The following is a 20,629-nucleotide window of genomic DNA, read 5'->3' on the forward strand; positions in this document are numbered from 1 at the left end:
GGTCATAGGTTCTATGTTCTCATATAGCTTTTGTTCTTTCATATACTGTATTTTCTTCTCATTTGCAACTTAGGGTGTTTACATATTTGTTCATCATTTTACTTATTAAACAGAAATGGAAGCACTGCCTATCAATATAAATAAATATACATATGGACACATATTCACAAGCAAAATCTATTTTCCTTGTGACGATATATACTGCATATCTTTTAGATAAAATTGAAACTTATTATCCCTTCATTCAGACAGAAGTATTTTCAAGGATGATTAAGAGAAAGCTAAGAACTTCATTATTAGTATCACTTGCAACCATCCATATTTTTGCAAGATTTCAATTAATCTGATTGAGTTATTTCTGTTTAAGTCCGGAAAATAACCTGATTAAACTGAAGAGTATGTTCTGGATATCAACTTTTTACAGGTTTTTAAAATGAAGTATTTATGTGCAGAGAAAATGCTGTGAGATATTTTTGATGTCAGATTCTTTCCCATTGTGCAGAAAGATGAGGTAGTTTGGTCCTATTTGCATATTCTGAAATCAGTGGTATAGGAGGCATTGTGAAAGTTACCAAACAGCAAAGTTTCATTTTGTTGCATATGGATTTCCAGTTTTCCCAGCACCATTTGTTGAAGATGCTATCCTCCCTCCATTGCATGCTTTTAGCTCCTTTATCAAATATAAGATAGTTGTAGCTTTGTGGATTAGTTTCTGTGTCCTCTATTCTGTACCATTGGTCCACCCTCCTGTTTTGGTACCAGTACCATGCTGTTTTTGTTACTATTGCTCTGTAATATAGTTTTAAGTCTGGTATCGCTATACCGCCTGATTCACACTTCCTGCTTAGAATTGCTTTTGCTATTCTGGGTCTTTTATTTTTCCATATGAATTTCATGATTGCTTTATCCATTTCTACAAGAAATGCCGTTGGGATTTTGATTGGCATTGCATTAAACCTATAGAGAACTTTTGGTAATATCGCCATTTTGATGATGTTAGTTCTGCCTATCCATGAACAGGGTATATTTTTCCATCTTCTAAGATCTTCTTCTACTTCTCTTTTTAGGGTTTTGTAGTTTTCATTATATAAATCTTTCACCTCTCTTGTTAGGTTGATTCCCAAGTATTTTATTTTTTTTGAGGATATTGTGAATGGAGTGCCAAACAGCAATTTTAAAACAATCCTACCCTTTAAAAAATATAATTAACTTGGGAAAATAGCACAGAGAAGACACTATAATCACATTGGCTTCAGATATTTATAAATCTGTAACAATTTATGATCTTTTTGATTCCCAGATTTTTTAAAATCTGGTATTGAGGCATCTAAACAATATTGAGGCATCTAACCTACTCTTTTTTATTTATTTTTATTTTGAGACAAGGTCTTCATAAGTTGCTTAGGGTCTTTCTAAGTCTCTGAGGCTGGCTTTGAACTTGCTATCCTCCTGCCTCAGCTATCTGAGCCAACAGAATTACGGGCATGTGCCACAGCACCAAACATGAATTCCTGGAAATTTTTAAGGCTATACCCACTTTATGTTATCTAATTTGTGGGTATAGAATGCTACCCAATGACTTTCCACAATGACAGACCTGTTATCATCATAGCTAAGGTAGAAGCAGAGGTCTCTTGCCTCCTGGGCTGAGTGCTTTCAGTTACGTTGCTCTAATATATGCTTCAGAACTTAAAATAAGTTTTACTGTATATAGACTTTTGTTAAGACTATTTTTATTGCTTAGAATAAGAAAATAAAAACTGACAAGTACAATTCTATGTTGCAGCACAGTAATGTATTTCTTTAATAAAGTCTTATTCTGAGAAAAAAATATTATCATTCTTATTAAAATGTTTAAAGAAAGAGTAACAGAGTAAGATAACCTAAAAGATAGACATTCTGCATTCTACTCTGCATTTTATCCTGAGTACATGGCACTTGGCAAAAGATAAATATTTGTTAAGCAGCACTACTCATTTGTTTAAACCTCACTGACTCCTTGTGGAATTCAAAGTACTCAAGTTCTTTTACCATTAAGTATAGTTTGACTGACATACTAATACAAGATGTGCTTGTTTAATTATTTAGGCATTTTTTCTTCCACAAATTAGCATAAAAAGTGCTACATATGTCTTGCTACCAGTAACCTAGAAGGGTGAATTTAACATAGGTAAAAGAGATATTGCATAAATCTTGTGATCTCTTCTGCTTAATACTGAAGCGTGTTTGAAATTTTAACAACAAAAAAAGTATGCAATGGCTAAGAAACATCTATATAGGCTAAAAGTAGCAAAATAACCTATGATTCATACCTAAAATTAGATCATGAATCAACCTGATCTTGATAATTAAACAGATATATGTGAGATTGGAAAAGAACATAGGCTTTGAAAATTCTCAATTCTAAATGCTGCTCTTCTTTTACTAGCTGCTACTTTCACTGTCTAAATTTATGTAAAGAGTTTCCATATAAAACAATGTAAATCTATTTCTTGGAAAATTTGTATAAATCTTGCATAAAGGATTTCATAATTCGATGTGGAAAAGTCATGGCTTGGGGGTTATAAAAAGAGTCAGAAAGTAAAATCTGTGTCTACATTAGGTAAACTCAAAATATTTTTGCATTTTCCTTTATGAAGAATGTTTGGGGACTCTTTTGAGAGATGTAATGGTGTGGTATTGGAGTGGGAAAATTGGTCTTTCACATGGAACCTTTTTTTTAAAAAAAAAAAAAACCCTGAGGTGTATTTGAATAAAAATAGGGGATGGGGAAGAGAGGTAAAGAAAAAGTTTTGGAAGCTTGAAATGAAGCAAATTATATTCCATGAATGAATCAGTATGTCAAAAGGAACCCCAATAGTATTTACAAATATAATGCATTGATAAAAACAGAAAAGAATTATGAAATTTAATTGATATTATGTGTGTAAACATATTTAGAATGGAAATTAATACAGAACTGGTAAATTATCTTCTTTTATTTTAAAATTCATGTATACAAAATGATAGAATTTTCTAATTCAAGTAAAATTAGGACATAAATTTTGACCTGGAGGAGAAAAAAATTTATTTCCTTTTTCTGTCTCTCTAGTGAACTTGATATGTCACATTATTTGACATGTCTGTGTATTGTCAATTGAGTGAATGTTGCTGCTGACAAGCAATTATAAAGAGAAATTTAAAAATATCCTGGTTTTTCAGAAAATCTACCTATCATAATTTTGGAGAAATGTTTTGATAAGAATTTTCTTATATATATCACTATTATTTATGTAGAAAGAAAAAACAATATTACTGTTTCATAACAAATTTAGAAACTCAGTGTTGAAATGCACTATGAAATCTTTTCAAACTCATGCTTAATTATTCCAATTCAATATGGGTCTGTGTGTTCTCAATTACTCAGTTGTATCTTAAAAATAATCTCTAATAACTTAATTTTGTTAGTTATAAGCCAGTTTATGATGGAATTACAGCATGAAGAAAGGAAATGGGGTCAAACAAAAAGAGTTTTCAAATTCTGCCTTATTTATCTAATAGTGTGTATATCTAGAGTAACTTACTTAGCACTTTATAAAAATTTAACCTAATTTATGCTAACCTGCAGGTTAGGAGTCAAGAGTACTAAGTTTTTCACACTTAAATTTTAGTTAGTTTGGTGTGAGTTACAGCTAATATATGAATATACATACATATATATTCATGTATATTTATATACATATACATATATTAAAAGTTTCAGTAGAGCATTTTCCTAGTGTGTGAGGTACTAGACTCAATTTCCAGTATACACACAAAAAATTAAAAAATAAAAGAGAAAAATGAAAGTTTTCATCCACAGTAGAAGGGGAAACAATAGACATTATGATGATGACATCATACTATTCTTTTATAATTACTAAAACATCATGGACTACATTGTAATATGTTGTAATTGATGAAAAACAAAGTTTATTTTAAAATATTCCCTATTAATAAAGGCCTTAACTCTAGAAAATCAAGCAAAAAAACATGAACCTCCTCTGATTTTCTGCTCATTTAGAGCATACTAGTTTACATTCAATTTAAAAGACCTTAAAGTTAAAATATATGAAGATTTAAATTGGAAATAAGACAAGCTAGGCCTACTGAAGGATAAGAAAGGAAGATGTCTCTATGATAATATGGTAATTGACATAATGAGAAAATTTTCCAAAGAACTATTATGTTTGAAAATAATATAGAACTGGCACTACTAAATATGTTCTTCTAAATATTTAAGTCTTTAAAAAATAAAGTCAACCAAAGAGTTAATATGATATTGAGACATTTCTGAGTTACCAATAAGCAGAGAAATGGTCCTGAGGATAATGGGTTCAACATTTACAATTAAACTTGCATTAAATATTTGCAATCAATAAGAGGCAGCTGAAAGAGTAAGCTGTATGTTTGACAGCCTCATAAAACTACCACAACAAAAGTAAACACAAATGCCAATAAAGAAAACAAACCTATATAAAATATTTTCTCCTTCAAGCCCTAAGGAACCCATTTTCACAGTAAAGCCGAAAGCAATAAAATTGACATTCATACCTAATGGAGTTTATTTGAAATAATATGAATAGGCAAGGAAATTTCAGACTATGCAATTATAATAAGAAAATTAATGACTGCTGAAATCCATAGAGGGTTAGCAAGTGTAAATGACAATCCTTTTCTGGAGTAAAATATGATCATAGATAATTTAACTTCAACCCTCAAATTACTTTTTTTAATAGTGACATACTGCACACACAAACAAATGTAACCAGGCAAATAATGTAGCAGAAGGGCATACAAGTTTTAGAACTGAGAATAAGAGGGATAGACTCACAGAAATTAAAAATACTGGAAGTAACTGACATGGATGGAAGATACTGTTTGTCATTTATAGAAACTTTAAAAAATAGACAAGAGTAAAATAATGTTTTTAAAAAACAATAGTTAAGAGATAATTATAACAAAATATGCGGAGTACTAAACATAAATTCAAAAAAAAAGAAGAAGAAATTGAGAAGGGCAAGGAAGGACACTTGTGAGGACATTTTTTTCATAAATGATGACATGAGAATTATTTTATAATCCTTTTTAAGCTATTAATTTATATTATGTATCCTTTTGCATTCATTTTGTATCTCAAGAGAGAGGTGCACAATTATACATTTTACCTTTACCCTCAGTAGTGTGCAGATGTTGTTGAATGTGTAAAACTATTCCCAGGAGCACATTCCAAGAAAGCACAAGGTAAATTTCAACCACAATGGCCTTATTTTGGACAGTGTTTAATGCATAAATAATCAATTGAATTTGAATTACAAGTAAACATGTCTATTCTTATTAGACATGTTTTATTGCAGAGAATACTATTCACAACCACAGTCTTGACTGCCCCAAAGATTTCTTCTCTCAGTGCTGTGAGTCCAGTTAATGGCCAAACAATATTATTTTTTTTCTGGTACTAGGGCTTGAACCCAGAGACACTCTATCATTGAGCTATATCCCCAGACAGGGTCTGGCTAGGTTGATGAGATTGTTCTCTAACTTGAGATCCTTCTATCCCAGGCTTCTAAGTCACTGATGTGGGCCACAGCACACATGTGCCCCTATACTTACTTTGTTTTTGGATCTGGGGATTTAACCCAGGAGTGCTTAACTACTGAGCCACATCCTCAGCCCCTTTTATACATATGTGTGTGTGTGTGTGTGTGATTTTATTTATTTATTTTTTAATTTGTTTTTTAATTAGTTTTACATGGCAGTAGAATGCATTTATGCACTTTGATATAGCATACATAGATGGGATATAATTTCTCATTTTTCTGAGTGTACATGTTGCAGAATCATATTGGTCATGTAGTCACATATATACATACAGTAATAATGTCTGTTTCATTCTACTCTCTTTCCTATCTCCACATCTCTTCCACTCCCCTCCCATCACTTCCCTCTAACTAATCTAAGGTAATGCTATTATTCCATAGTGCGCCCCCCCCCGCCCCCCCGCCTTATTGTGAATTAGCATCCACATATCAGGAAAAAAAAAAAACAAAAAAACCATTTGGCCTTTGGTTTGGGGGGATTGGCTTATTTAACTTAGTATGATATTCTCTGACTCCAAACATTTACTGGCAAATGCCATAATTTTATTCTACTTTAAAGGTGAGTAGTATTCCATTGGATATATATACCACATTTTCATTATCCATTCATCTATTGAGGGACACCTAGGTTGGTTCCATAGTCTAGCTATTGTGAATCGAGCTGATATAAACATTGATGTGGCTGTGTCACTATAGTATGCTAATTTTAAGTCCTTTAAGTATAAACCAAGGAGTGGGATAGCTTAGTTAAATGGTGGTTCCATTCCCAATTTTCTGAGGAGTCTCCATACTGCTCTCCATAGTGGTTGCACCAATTTGCAGTCCCACCAGCAATGTCTGAGTACCTTTTTCACCACATCCTTGCCAACATTTATTGTTGCTTGTATGCTTGATGATTGCCATTCTGGCAGGAGTGAAGTGAAATCTTAGAGTAGTTTTGATTTGCATTTCTCTAATTGCTGGAGAGGTTGAACACTTTTTAAAATATTTGTTGATGAATTGTATTTCTTCTTCCCTTAAGTGTCTTCAGTTCCTTAGCCCATTTATTGATTAGGTTATTTTGTTGTTGTTGTTATTGTTGTTAAGTTTTTGAGTTCTTATATATCCTAGAGATTAATGCTTTATTGGAGGTGGATGTAATAAAGATTTTCTCCCAATCTTTAGGCTCTCTGCTCTCTTTATTTTTTCCGTTGTTGAGAAAAAAAGCTTTTTAATTTGAATTTATCCCATTTACTGATTCTTGATTTTACTTCTTGCACTTTAGGAGTCTTTAAAGAAAGTCAGATCGTAGGCTGACATGGTGAAGATTTGGGGCCATTTTTTCTTCTATTAAGGGCAGGGTCTCTGTTCTCGTGTCTATGTCTTTGATCCACTTTAGTTGATTTTTGTGCAGGATGAGAGATAGAGGTTTAATTTCATTTTGTTACATATGGATTTCCAGTTTTGCCAGCACTGTTTATTGAAAAGACTATTTTTTTTCTCCAGTGAATGTTTTTGGCACCTTTGTTTAACATGATATAACCATATTTATGGGGTTTTTTCTCTGTTTCCTCTATTTTGTACCACTGGTCTACATGTCTTTTTTGGTGCCAATACTGTGCCGTTTTTATTACTATAACTCAGTAGTATAGTTTAATTATAGTTTAACTATAGTTTATAGTTTATTACTATAACTCTGTAGTATAGTATACTTCTGGTATTGTGATACCTCCTGCTTCACTTTTCTTGCTAAGGATTGCTTTAGATATTCTGGGTCTCTTATTTTTCCAAATAAATTTCATGATTGCTTTTTCTAATTCTGTGAAGAATGTCATTGAGATTTTAATAGGAATTGCATTAAATCTGTATAATGCATTTGGTATTATGGCCATTTTGACAATATTAATTCTGCCTATCTAGGAGGATGGGAGATCTTTCCATCTTCTGAGGTTTTCTTCAATTTCTTTCTTTGGTCTTCTGTAGTTTTCATTATACTGGTCTTTCACCTCTTTTGTTAGATTGATCCCCAGGTATTTTATTTTTTTCTGAGGCTTTTGTGAATAGAGTAGTTTTCCTTCAGTGAATTCATTACTGATATACACAAATGTGTTAGATTTATGGGTGTTGATTTTATTTCCTGCTACTTTTCTGAATTCATTTATTAGTTATAGAAGTTTTCTGGTGGAATTTTTTGAATCTTCTAGATATAGAATCATGTCATCAGTAAATAATGATAGTTTGAGTTCTTCTTTACTTACTTGTATTCCTTTAATTTCTTTCTTCTGTTTAATTTCTCTGGCTAGAGTTTCAAGGATAATGTTAAATAAAAGTGATGAAAGAGGACATCCTTGTATTTTTCCAGTTTTTAGCAGAATGCTTTCAATTTTTCTCCGTTTAGAATGATGCTGGCCTTGGGTTTCACATATATAGCATTTACAATGTTGAAGTATGTTCCTACTAACCCTAATTTTTCTAGTGTTTTGTGCATGAAGGTGTGCTGTATTTTGTCAAATGCTTTTTCTGCATCTTTTGAGATAATCACATGATTCATGTTTTTAAGTCTATTAATATGATATATTACATTTATTGAGTTCTGTATGCTGAACCAACTCTGTACCCCTGGGATGAATCCCATTTGATTGGGGTGCACTATCTTTTTAATATATTTTTGCATGCTATTTGCCAGAATTTTATTGAAAGTGTTTGCATCTGTAATCATCAGGGATATTTGTCTAAAGTTTTCTTTCCTTGATGGGTCTTTGTTTAGTTTTGGTATCAGGGTGATATTAGCATCATAGAATGAGTTCAGATGCATCCCCTTCTTTTCTATTTCAGAAATATTTTGAGGGGTATTGGTGTTAACTCTTCTTTGAAAGTCTTGTAGAAGTCAGCTGAGAATTCATCTGGTCCTGGGTTTTTCTTTGTTGGTATGCTTTTGATGGCATTTTCTATTTCATTACCTAAAGTTGATCTATATAAATCATGTATAACCTCCTAATTTAGTTTGGGTAGGTCATATGTCTCTAGAAATTTGTCAATGTCTTTGATATTTTATGTTTTATAGAGTATAAATTTTCAAAATAGTTTGTAATTATCTTCAGTATTTCAGACATATTTATTGTGATATTTCCTTCTTCATCTTATATTTATTAATTTGAGTTTTCTCTCTTTTTTTCTTCATTAGCATGGCCAGGGGTTTATCTATTTTATTTATTTTTTTCAAAGAACAAACTTTTTGTTGTGTCAAATTTTTCAGTTGTTTCTTTTGTTTCAATTTCATTGATTTCAGCTCTTATATTAATTATTTCCAGTCTTCTACTGCTTTTGGTGTTGATTTGTTTTTCTTTTATTGGGCTTTAAGATTTAGTGTTAGGTCATTTATTTGTTGACTTTTTATTCTATTAATGAAGGCACTCAATGCAATAAACTTTCTTCTTAGTACTGCCTTTATAGTGTCCCAGAGATTTTGATATGTTGTATCAATGTTCTTATTTACCTCTAAGAATTTTTTTATTTCATCTTTGATTTCTTCAACTATCCATTCACCACTCAATTGTGTTTTATTTAGTCTCCATTTGTTACAGTAACTTCTATTTTTTATTTTATTGTTGATTTCTACTTTTATTCCTTTGTGGTCTGATAGAATGCAAGATATTGTCTCTGCGTTTTTGTATTTACTAAGACTTGCTTTGTGGCATAAGATACGGTCTATTTTAGAGAAGGAGCCATGTGCTGCTGAGAAGAAAGTATATTTGCTTCTTGATGGATGATATATTCTATATATGTTTGTTAAGTCTAAATTATTTAGTTCTATAGTTTCCTTATTTAGTTTTTGTTTGGAATATCTGTCCTATAATGAGAGCGGTGTGTTAAAGTCACCCAGTATTATTATACTGTGGTCAATTTGACTCTTGAAATTTAGAAGGGTTTGTTTGATGTACATAGATGCTCCATTTTGGGGGGCATAAATATTTATAATTGTCATGTCCTGCTTATATATACTTCCCTTAAGAAGTATGAAATGTCTTTCTTTGTCTCTTCTGATTAACTTTGGTTTGAAGTCTACTTTATCTGAAATGAGAACAGAAACCCCTGCTTGTTTATACAATTCATATTAGTGATGAATTTTTTCCCATTCTTTTATCTTCAGCCAGTGAATGTATTTGCCCATGAGGTAAGTTTCTTGAAGAGCATATTGTTGGGTCTTGCTTCTTAATCCAATCTGCCAGTCTGTGTCTTTTGATAGATGAGTTTAAATAGCATGTTTGTTAAAACGATTTACAATTTAAAAAATGGTGGATGAGAGAACAGAGGTAGTGTAGAATGCAATATTTGCAAGGGAGGAAGATAGAAACTAAAAATAAACATTCACAGGAAGAGTAGAAGAACAGCCAACAGAGATTGGCTATTGGTTGGAGAAAGTTGGAAAAAAAATAGACAAGGGAGAGAAAGAATACAAAGAATAAAAATTAAAGACATAAGAATACAACAAAAATGCAAAACACCAATAATATATCATTGTCCTCCACACACTGATGCATAAAAAAACATCTGTTCCAAATGTGGTAGAGAGATTAGTGAATCAAAAAATAACGTAAAATAAAATAAGACTTTCTGGAAAGTCGAACTATTTCTGTCAGTGTTCAACAGTTTCTCAGCCCTGTCTTTGACATCTCTTGGGTTTACCAAACCCAGATCAGCCCTTGCAAACCCATCCTCTATCCCACTGATCTAGGCTTCAGATACCTCAGAATCAGTCACACTGCAGTCCCAAGATCTCAATGCTGCTTCTACTTTCAGAGAGACTACCAGAGATACACTCATGCAGAGGAGAAACCCTGAGATGCAGCAGCAAGACAAGGGCCACCAGCACTCTCAGCATGAAGACTCCAGGCTCCTCCAAACCTGCAGGCACCCCCATACTGGACCTGCAGGTCCCAGCTGGAGTCCCCAGACAGAGGCTCTTGTGATGATAAACCTGCTTGCACCCAGGCCCCCGGCCCTGGCTGATGTCACAAAATGGGTGCAGTCACATGCAACCAAACTTGAAGTCTCCCCCAAAGTAGTCCTCTAGGCTATGGGAGCAGCAGTAGTGGTGGTGGTGGTTGGTAGCAGGCAGTGGGTCATTAGTAGTGGTGGCTGCAGCAGCAGCTATGGCAGATTGTCTCTAGGCGATCTCCAGGGGCCAGCAGCAGTGTGGGCTTCAGGTGCATCTAAGGCAGTAGGCAGTGTTTTTTTCCTGTGGAGGTAGCACCCAGAAAGTAGATCTCCAGGTGATCTCAGGCTGGCAGCAGCGGAATCAGAGGCAGCAGAAAAGGCAGTAGTGGTGCGGGCGGTGGTTGATTCCCTTTTATATTTTATTTAGAGGAAGGGTCTCACTAAGTTGCTTAGGGCCTTGCTAAGTTGCTGAGACTCTTTCAATTTGTAATCTTCCTGCCTCATCTTCCAAGCAACTGGGATTACAGCACTGTATCACCAAATCTGGCTGCCCTTATGTTTTTAATTAGACAAAACATGTTTTGTTTTTGTAATGTCCATTAATATGCCTTTCTTTTCATTCCCATTGCTCAAATTCTCATTACTAATATCTTATTTTCTAAACAGGCCTCAATCCTTGACCCTAAACTCTATAGTACATGTACATAAATATCCTACATGCTGACATGAATTGTTAATACATCATTATTAATACTCACCATTCATTAAACTTTTCTGTTATTCTCAGAACTAGCTATTTTCAACCTTGCCTTACTTAATAATTATTTATTCCTTGATAATATCCTTAATTTATATATTTAAAAGTGAAGAAAATGGGCAAAAAATATTAGGTAAATTTTCAAATTTACCCAGTTGAGAAGTAAAAAGCTGTAACTCAGACTCATGCTCATGCTTTAAGAGTCCATATCCTCTTGCCTTCATAATAAAGTAAAATGATTTTTTTTGAGGGAAGAATTTCTGGATATTCACAATTCTCTGTGAACTGGCCCCTTTATTTCGTATATCCAACTTTGTTCTTTCAAACTATTCACAGTCCATGCTGTACTGGCCTCCTTTTGCCACCTGTTCATCTCACCTCAACTCTTTAGTTAAAATCCTGCCACTGGCAGGTGCACTCCTGTAATCCCAGTGGCTCAGGAGACTGAGGCAGGAGAATTGCAAGTTCAAAGCCAGCCTCAGCAAAAGCAAGGGCTAAGCACCTCAGTGAGACCCTGTCTTAAATAAAATACAAAATAGGTCTAGGGATGTGGTTCAGTGGTCGAGTGCCCCTCATTTCAATCCCCGGTACCCAGAAAAAAATAAATAAATAAATTTTTAAAAATTAAAAAAAAACACACCTCTTTCATGTTTTAAACAAACTGAAGCCTTCCTGAGCTTTCAGGAAGGTCATTTGACTGTCTTTTACTAGGAGTACCAACATTTCGTATTATTGACAACCCTTCAGGAATTGTCTTTGACCTCCAGACCTTACACTCTTACACTGACCTTTGCTTTGATTGTACTTCCCCAAATACCACTATCTGTCCTTACTTATGCCACTAATGTGAGGTTTTCTACTGCTCCTTAAAACCTTGTATCAAATCTTATTTTTCAGGGCAGCCTTTTTTCCCCCCACAAACTGACCCTGATTGGAAATTCTCCCCTAACTCTCTATTGACTCACATGGTACTTTGAGATATTACTTGGTAGGTTTTATCAAAGTTGTATGGATTGATTTAATTTAAAGAATTGTTATTTTAAATAATTTCTTCCTAACTAACCTGGAGCTGCAAAAAAAATTAAGGACATTTTTTTTTTCATTTTTCTAATTTAATTTTAGCCACATCAGATCGCAAAAAATAAATAAATGTGACTATTTGTTTATAAATATTTGCTGAATGGTCTGTTTCCCATGGATCTAGAAAATGTTATCCTCTAGTATAGCAATCAAATGTAGGAACTCACAAGTAGATTTTCATAATGAGAGCATCACAATGTCTGAAAACTCGGGTAACTTTAACAGAACCGAACTGTTCCATTGCAGGTTTAAAACTGGTATCAATTCCTTTCTAAGCAATGAAAAGTACACAGGCCTATCTAAAATGGATAGAGCTATCTATTTAGATGCCATTACATGAAGCCCAGTCTCCACACACCAGATTTTATTTATCCTGTTTTAGATAGGCCCTTTGTAGTAAGGAAACAGAGCGTCTGCATCATTTTCTTTCTCTTTTTATCCAATTTCGTCTACAATGTATCTATCTTTGTTTCATATATTTGAGAATATTTCCTGCTTTCCTTTTCACTGTTTTCCTTTAATTTCCTGTTTTCCTTTTCAGTTATTCGGCACTATAATCTTTATTGCATTGTAATAATTTCACTCCCAACTTGCAGGACTTACTCATAAGTTATAGGATTTGTGCACCTGACACACTTGTATGAATGCCTTTTATCCATCCTGGGTTGGCCATCTGTCTCCATCACCTGTCTTTTCCCTTTTCTTCCCCCTCTATCTCATCTGCCAGCTGGTGTTCTACTAATGTTTTCTCAACTCTTTTCTGCCGTTCTAAATAATCTATATATCTCTTCTTTGCTAGCAAATGGTCCAGCTGTGGATTTCTAAATGGCTGAAACTCTACCACAAGAGTTTGAACTAAAGGGTCTGGAGCGAAACTTGGCAATAGAACATATGTACTTGATGTGTCCTTGCATACTGCCTCAGATATACTGGGGACACTTGGATAGGGTCTCTCTCCTTGCTCCAATTTCAGTGTGTGCATGTTCTTGTGTGTTTTATCAGCTTTATTAGATAGTCACCTGAGGAAAGAAGACTTAAACACTGTTTGACTACAGTCTATCCCCTTTTTGTCCTATTTTTAATTTTTTTCTTAAAGATCTATAGATTTTCTGTGTTGATACACAGTGATCCAGAGAGCACTGCACTAATTTCAGACTTGGCTTCAGTGTTAGATAATCAAGAAATGAATTGAACCATTTTACTAAATCTCATTCACTCTAGATCTAAAGGTGTTTCATATTTCAAGAATACGATGAGGACACAAATACATTTTCATTTTTCAGGAGAAGCAGTTTACGGCCAGCTGCTGAGTTTGGAAAAGGTCAGAACTCAGGGGAAACTGTGATAAAATGTGATGAAAATATAAGTGAAGAAAGAAATGAATGGAAATCCAAAATTTTGCATCCAAATGGGAATTAAGCTAAAATAAGCATGTGTGAGAAGTTATATTGTGAATATAAAGAAGGTTGGTTGGAGATGGGCATGGTGGCACATATCTATAATCCAAGTGGCTCAGAAGCCAGACTCAGCAATTTAGGGAGGGCCTAAGCAACTTAGCCAGATGCTTTCTCTATATAAAATATAAAAAGGGCTGGATACGTGGCTCAGGGCTAAGTGACCCTGGTTCAATACTTGGTACCAAAAGCAAACAAAAAAAATTGGTCAGGTGTCTTTAAAATTATGTAAAACTTTATCTGTTTTAAACAATTAGGAATCACTGAAGACTTTGGAAATATAGGCAAATTCATAATCATTTATCTCTTTCTCTGTTTCTCTTTCTTCCTTCCTGTCTTTTGATATTAAATACAATTTTACTAAGATTCTTCTAGTTTAACTTCTAGTAATCACACTTTACAGAAGTCATTTACTCTAAACAATAAACTGACAACTACACCCAAAGATATTTTCATACCAATGTAACTAATTTCACTTGGGATAAAAGGTAATATTATGTTCAAATTAAAAACAGCTGTCAGTCAAATGCTGTTTTATCATTTATTGAAATGCTTTAATATTCTAGTGTCACAAGTTTCTCTTGTCAGTCCCTTGTTGATTACTATATTGTCACTTGAAATGAAGCCAGCTGTGGCAATTAGCTTCATTTCCTCTCTGGATGATATCTCAATTGATAAGCTTATATCATCTTCTACTTCATATTTACTGGAAAAAGATTCCTTTTACCAATCAATATATGACTTATTACAATCATATCATATTATTATTTAATTGCTTTAGATAATTTTTAATGATTTTTTCTTGAAAAAAATGCATCTTTGCTTTATCCAATCTTTCATCTAAGAAATAAGTGGAATAATGATGGCATGCATCTATCTAATTTTATAATCTAATCTTGCAAATATGTAATTTCAACTAAATTTTTATTAGTTGGATTTTCTGTGATAACTTCATTGTAATTGTCATTTTTTAAATGTCTTTTTTTTTTTCAAAAAATCTACTTCCAGAAAGCAGGGAATCCAGAAAGCATACTGTGTTACAACTTTATTATACAACATCTGGATACACCAGCAAAAAATAAACAATTTGTCTCATTTGCTCAGTAGTTGCAATGGGTAAAATATTGATTCAAAATATTTTGTCTTAACTTGGGGCAAATGGACTAGTCTAGCTATAGCTACAATTTAGAAAAATGACAGATTTCCAGAAATGTGGAGTATTATAAATTACTAGCAGGAAGAAATTTTGGTTGGTGTGTAGGACACTCTCAGAAAGAAGAAGGGGAATACATCACTAGTAAAGGATACAAAAGTATGTGAGATGTCTAGCGTACACTTTTGATATTGAGATCTTCTCACCAAGGATAGAAGTAATAAGTAATTTTATCAATTAATTAATGTGCCAGAATATAGAAAGGGAGGACCTTAGTATAGAAATAAATTGTATACCAAGCATAAAATAGAAAATAAGGACTTTTTCTTCTGTTTTGTAAGTAAACTGAAGCTTAGTAAGTTACATTGGCTCTACAGCTATTATGTCAGAGTGTAGATGTCTATCCATGTCTTCTAACTCTAAATCACAGGTAAGAATATTTTAGATCAGCTGTCTCTACTCAAAAATTATGAAAACAATAATAATAAAAACATTAAGTTACTTAATTAAATGCTTTACTTGACATTTTATATATTTTATGTGGAAGTTATTTCATGACTTGTGAAGATACATGCTATCCACATATTCAGATAAGAAACCTGAGGATCAGAGAAATTAAGAATTAAACCCAGGCCTATTGATTGCAAAGACCAAGATAATAATCATTAATAAAAACCTTCAATAAGTAAAGTAAGTATCTGAATTGGATTTGAGGGCAGCTTTCCTATGAACATGAAATTTTAATAGCATCTGTCACATGTTCTTCCCTTGGCTTGAGAAAGACTGCATAGTTGGTTCATTGAATCACTGGAATTAAGTTATTTCTTTTTTTATTTAATTTTGTATTGTTGGTTGTTCAAAACATTACAAATTTCTTGACATATCATATTCCACACTTTGATTCAAGTGGGTTATGAACTCCCTTAAGTTATTTCTTTAGTCTCATTTTCTGAAAGGGCCCCGAGATAGCACCCTCCATCAGTTTTGTCAAATTTAGCTCCTTCATAAAATTTCTCACTGAAATCATGTATTAACTGAAACTTTTATGTTTACCTATTTGTCTTCTTCAACTGACTGTATGCTCTAAGACTTCTCTTAGTTCACTGTTCACATCTCTATTATCAATGACTAGCAAATAACATATACTCAATAACAATTTGATCAATGAATAATAAGAACGGATTTATTCATTAATTAAATGATAATAAAAATAAATTAATAAAATTAATTAGTTAATAATAAAAGGAAAGTGAGAAACTGCATGATGAATTTTCATGCAATATCTTAGAAAACTTTATTTAAACTGATGATATTCAAGGTATGCAAGTGCAAGAAAAACAGAAAACCTAATTCCTTGCTGGAAATGCAGGTTGGTTAAATAGCTATAAAATAATTGGAAAGTACAAATTAGAATGTCTTGAATATCCAAGAGCTGTGACCAATATTTCTTTTTTTAAGCATATTTCTGGAGTAATAAGATAAAAATTTGTAACTACATGTGAAAACTCTGTATGCTATACTAAAATGTATATTTATGGTTGTGAAATTTGAAAATTTAAATAAGTGTAGATAAATTATATAATTAAATGGCTCACAACCAAATAAGTTACATAGACAATTATGTAGCCTTAAATGACAAAGTGCATTAAAGAATCCCATTTTTATTATCCCTTGTTTTTTCTTCATAATGAGTAAAATAAGTGAAATTATAATGTTCAAGAATATGAAGGATTAAAAATGAGAAGGTACAGTCAGCTAATTATGAAATTTTGATATAATTTTAATTTTAAAAATTCCTACAATGCTTGGGAGATTGTTGTAAAAAAACACAAAATATTAATTATATAATTCATCAATATTAATAACATGAATGTGATATAATAGTTGGGGTAAAAAGACATGAAGGGAAAAATATTATTTATTTTGACTATAGGTAAGGCAATAAGGTTTGTCTAAAAATTATTAAAAAATGAAAAGCTAGAATAATACAAGAAGATTGGTGTTGGCATAAAAGGAAAAATGGAGAAAATTGAACTACATGAATAAACTATGAACACACCACGTTACATAAAACAATTTAATGTGGTATATGTTATACCTTTCAAATATGTGATGAAGACAGGTATTTGACAAGTGATTGTTTAAGACAGCAAACTTTATTTTATATTGAAAACATATTCTAGGTAGATAAATTAAGTGCAGCACAAAAATAAATTCTTATGGATATGGAGCTGAGTAATTATGATATCTCTGAAAAAGTGGTACTAAATTTTTAAAGTGGAATAAATTATGGGAAAAAGTTTAAGATAATGTGAAAAAAGAAGTGACTATTATTGAATAAAAAAGTTTTATAAATTATAATATGAGAAATAATATCAATAGTAAAGCACATTAAAATTAAACTTCTATACACAATGTTTTGATGATAAATTAGAAAATAAATAAATAAATAAATAAATAAATAAATAAAAGCTGATATGTTATTTAAAGAATAAAGATGGGAAGACAAATCAGTATAATAATGGGGATAATATTTTGGTAGCACATATCTAAATTTTGACCTATAAAATTTGTTACATAAAAAATAATCTATTACTCTATCTAAAAAGAACTATCTTTCTGTTCAAACTGCATTTTGGGGAGGTTACATAAGAATTAAAAGGATGTAGGCTCCCTATTCACCTCACATATTATTTCTTTTGCTGAGAAAAAAAAACTTTTTTAATTTGAATATACCCCATTTGTTAATTCGTGGTTTTTTTTACCCCTCACACATCAGATAGAGCTCTAATCTCTAGGGTATATAAAGAGCTGAACAAGATAAGCACCAAAAAAACAAATAATCCAATCAACAAAAGGGCCAAGGACCTGAACAGACACTTCTCAGAAGAGGATATACAATCAATCAACAAATATATGAAAAAATGATCATCATCTCTAGCAATAAGAGAAATGCAAATTAAAACTACTCTAAGATAACATCTCACTCCAGTAAGAGTAGCAGCCATTATGAAAACAAACAACAAGTGCTGTCGAGGATTCGGGGAAAAAGGTACACTCATACACTGCTGGTGGGACTGCAAATTGGTGCAGCCAATTTGGAAAGCAGTATGAAGATTCCTTGGAAAACTGGCAATGGAGCCACCATTGGACCCAGTTATTCCTCTTCTCGGACTATACCCAAAGGACCTAAAAACAGCATATTACAGGGACACAGCCACAACAATGTTTATAGCAGCACAATTCACAATAGCTAAACTGTGGAGCCAACCTAGATGTCCTTCAGTGGATGAATGGATAAAAAAAAAATGTGACATTTATACACAATGGAATATTACCCAACGATAAAAAAGAATAAGATCGTGGCATTTGCAGGGAAATGGATGGCATTAGAGAATATTATGCTAAGTGAAGTTAGCCAATCCCCCAAAAAACAAATGCCGAATGTCTTCTCTGATATAAGGGGCTTGACTCAAAATGGGGTTGGGAGGGAGAGCAAGGGAGGAAGATTACCTCTCGATAGGGAATAGGGGTGGGAGGAAAAGGGAGGGAGAAGGGGAATAGCATGGATGGTGAAAGGAGACCCTCATCATTATACAAAATATATGTATGAAGATGTGAATTTGGTGTCAACATACCTTATATATAACCAGAGATATGATAAATTATTGTATAATGGTGTATTAAGAAGTGTAATGCAAAAGTAAATAATTAAATAAATAAATTTAAAAAATAAAAAAAAAGAATTAAAAGGAAACCATAATTACCTAATAATAGAAAAATAGAGAAATAAATTATAACACATAAACCCATTTAAACATAATTGATCCAGAATCACTATTGTTAAGGAATAAGTATGTTTATAATGTTTTTAAAAATAAATAGTACTTATAATTTTACAGAGTATGATGGAAAACATTTTACATTACATATAATTAAATAAACTGTAGAATTGTATAAAAGTGTTAGCATTGATTCCTGTGGAGTATGGAAGCATGATATTTATTTTCTTTTTCTTGTTTGTGCTTTTCAGGTGAATTATGGGAACAACTAATTAGAAAAAAAAGCATTTTATTCTTTAGGTAATTTCTAAGTGAACATTTATTCTTATGTTTTATCCCTAGGGACAACTTTACATTTTTGCAAGCATAGTATAAAATTATATATTGAGAAGGTTCTACCATAAATGTGTTATAAGAAGTTCACTAATAATATCTCATAATCTAAAGACCTGATCTTCAAAGTTTTTGATTTTGGCAAATAATTGTACCTTACGCCATACGGATTGGATGCATACAATATGCTACTCCTTCTTTTAAGATTTTTGTGTGACTATTTATCTCTTTCATTACAGTCAAGGTTAAGAAACATTGGCATCAATTTCCTGAATCCCTGCCAATAGAAACTACTTCACATTTGTTTCTGACTAATGTTCTTGTCACTTGGATTTAGATATTTTTCTTTCTTAAAAAGAGAGAGAGAGAGAGAGAGAGAGAGAGAGAGAGAGAGAGAGAGAGAGAGAGAGAGAGAGAGTATTGTTGAACTCAATTAGAAAACTACTTAACATGATATGTGCATTAACTTGTGACTATCTTATTCAGGACAGACTTAGCTTTGTTTGATCTTTTTTTTATGTTTTTGTACTTTAAAGGCCTGACTTTTACCCTAACAGTCACCATTGTTGGAAAGAGATGAAAAGAGATTTATATTATATACAACAACAATGATAAAATTCTCTACTTTCTATAGATTATCTCATAGGAAACATATGCTTCATGAAGTACCACAGGATTAAGTCCAGATGAACTCAACATAGATTGGAAATATTTAAATAAAAGCTGAATTCAATTTACCTCTACTATGAAGGGGCATCTTTTAGCAGCACAAAGTTTTGTGGAAGACCATTGTTTTCTCACATCATTATGAGCCTGGCTGGAGCACCTTGGCTGCTGCTTCCCAGCATGGGAAGAGTAATTCTTACATCATATTTTTAACCCAGAAATAATTCAAAATTCAAAGTATGTTTCTACTAAAATTATATCATTTGGGGTCTATTATAAAGTCTAAAATCTCTTTAGTTGAACCTGGATAATCAAGAAACATCTGTATGTGGAGACAAACCTCACAATTACTCCCTACATCTCAGAGTTGGTGAAAGTTTCCTTTGAGATACCATATTATAAAAACCAGAAAGGGAGAAAAAAAAAAACACCTTTTCCCCAGGTCTTAGAACCATAGTAGTTGATATTGAAGAACTGAAAATTTAAAGACAGTGTCATAAGTTGTCTCTCACATATGGAAGCTCAAGGGAAAAATAGAAAAATAAAAAGATAGTATAAAATTAGAAGGGAGGGAGATCATTTGGATCAGGGAAGAGAATAAGAAAGAGAGACAAAAGGATTGTAAGCAAAGGTATTGAAGGTGAAACTGATCCAATGATGTTATAAGCATGTATAAACATGCTACTATAATACACATTGTTCTGTGTAACTAATGTGCACCATGAAAAAATAATTAATTAAAGTCAGAGAGAGACTACAAGAAATGAATGGAGTGATTTTGTTGTTGTTGTTATAGAAGATCCAAGCAAAGGTTATTTAGAAAAGGGGAAGTGGATACAATCATAGCTCATATTACAGACATAAAATAT

This window comes from Marmota monax, unplaced genomic scaffold (genome assembly GCF_021218885.2).
Source record: "Marmota monax isolate L192 unplaced genomic scaffold, Marmota_monax_Labrador192_F-V1.1 WCK01_AAM20220418_F8-fsc00047, whole genome shotgun sequence".
Classification (NCBI taxonomy): Eukaryota; Metazoa; Chordata; class Mammalia; order Rodentia; family Sciuridae; genus Marmota; species Marmota monax.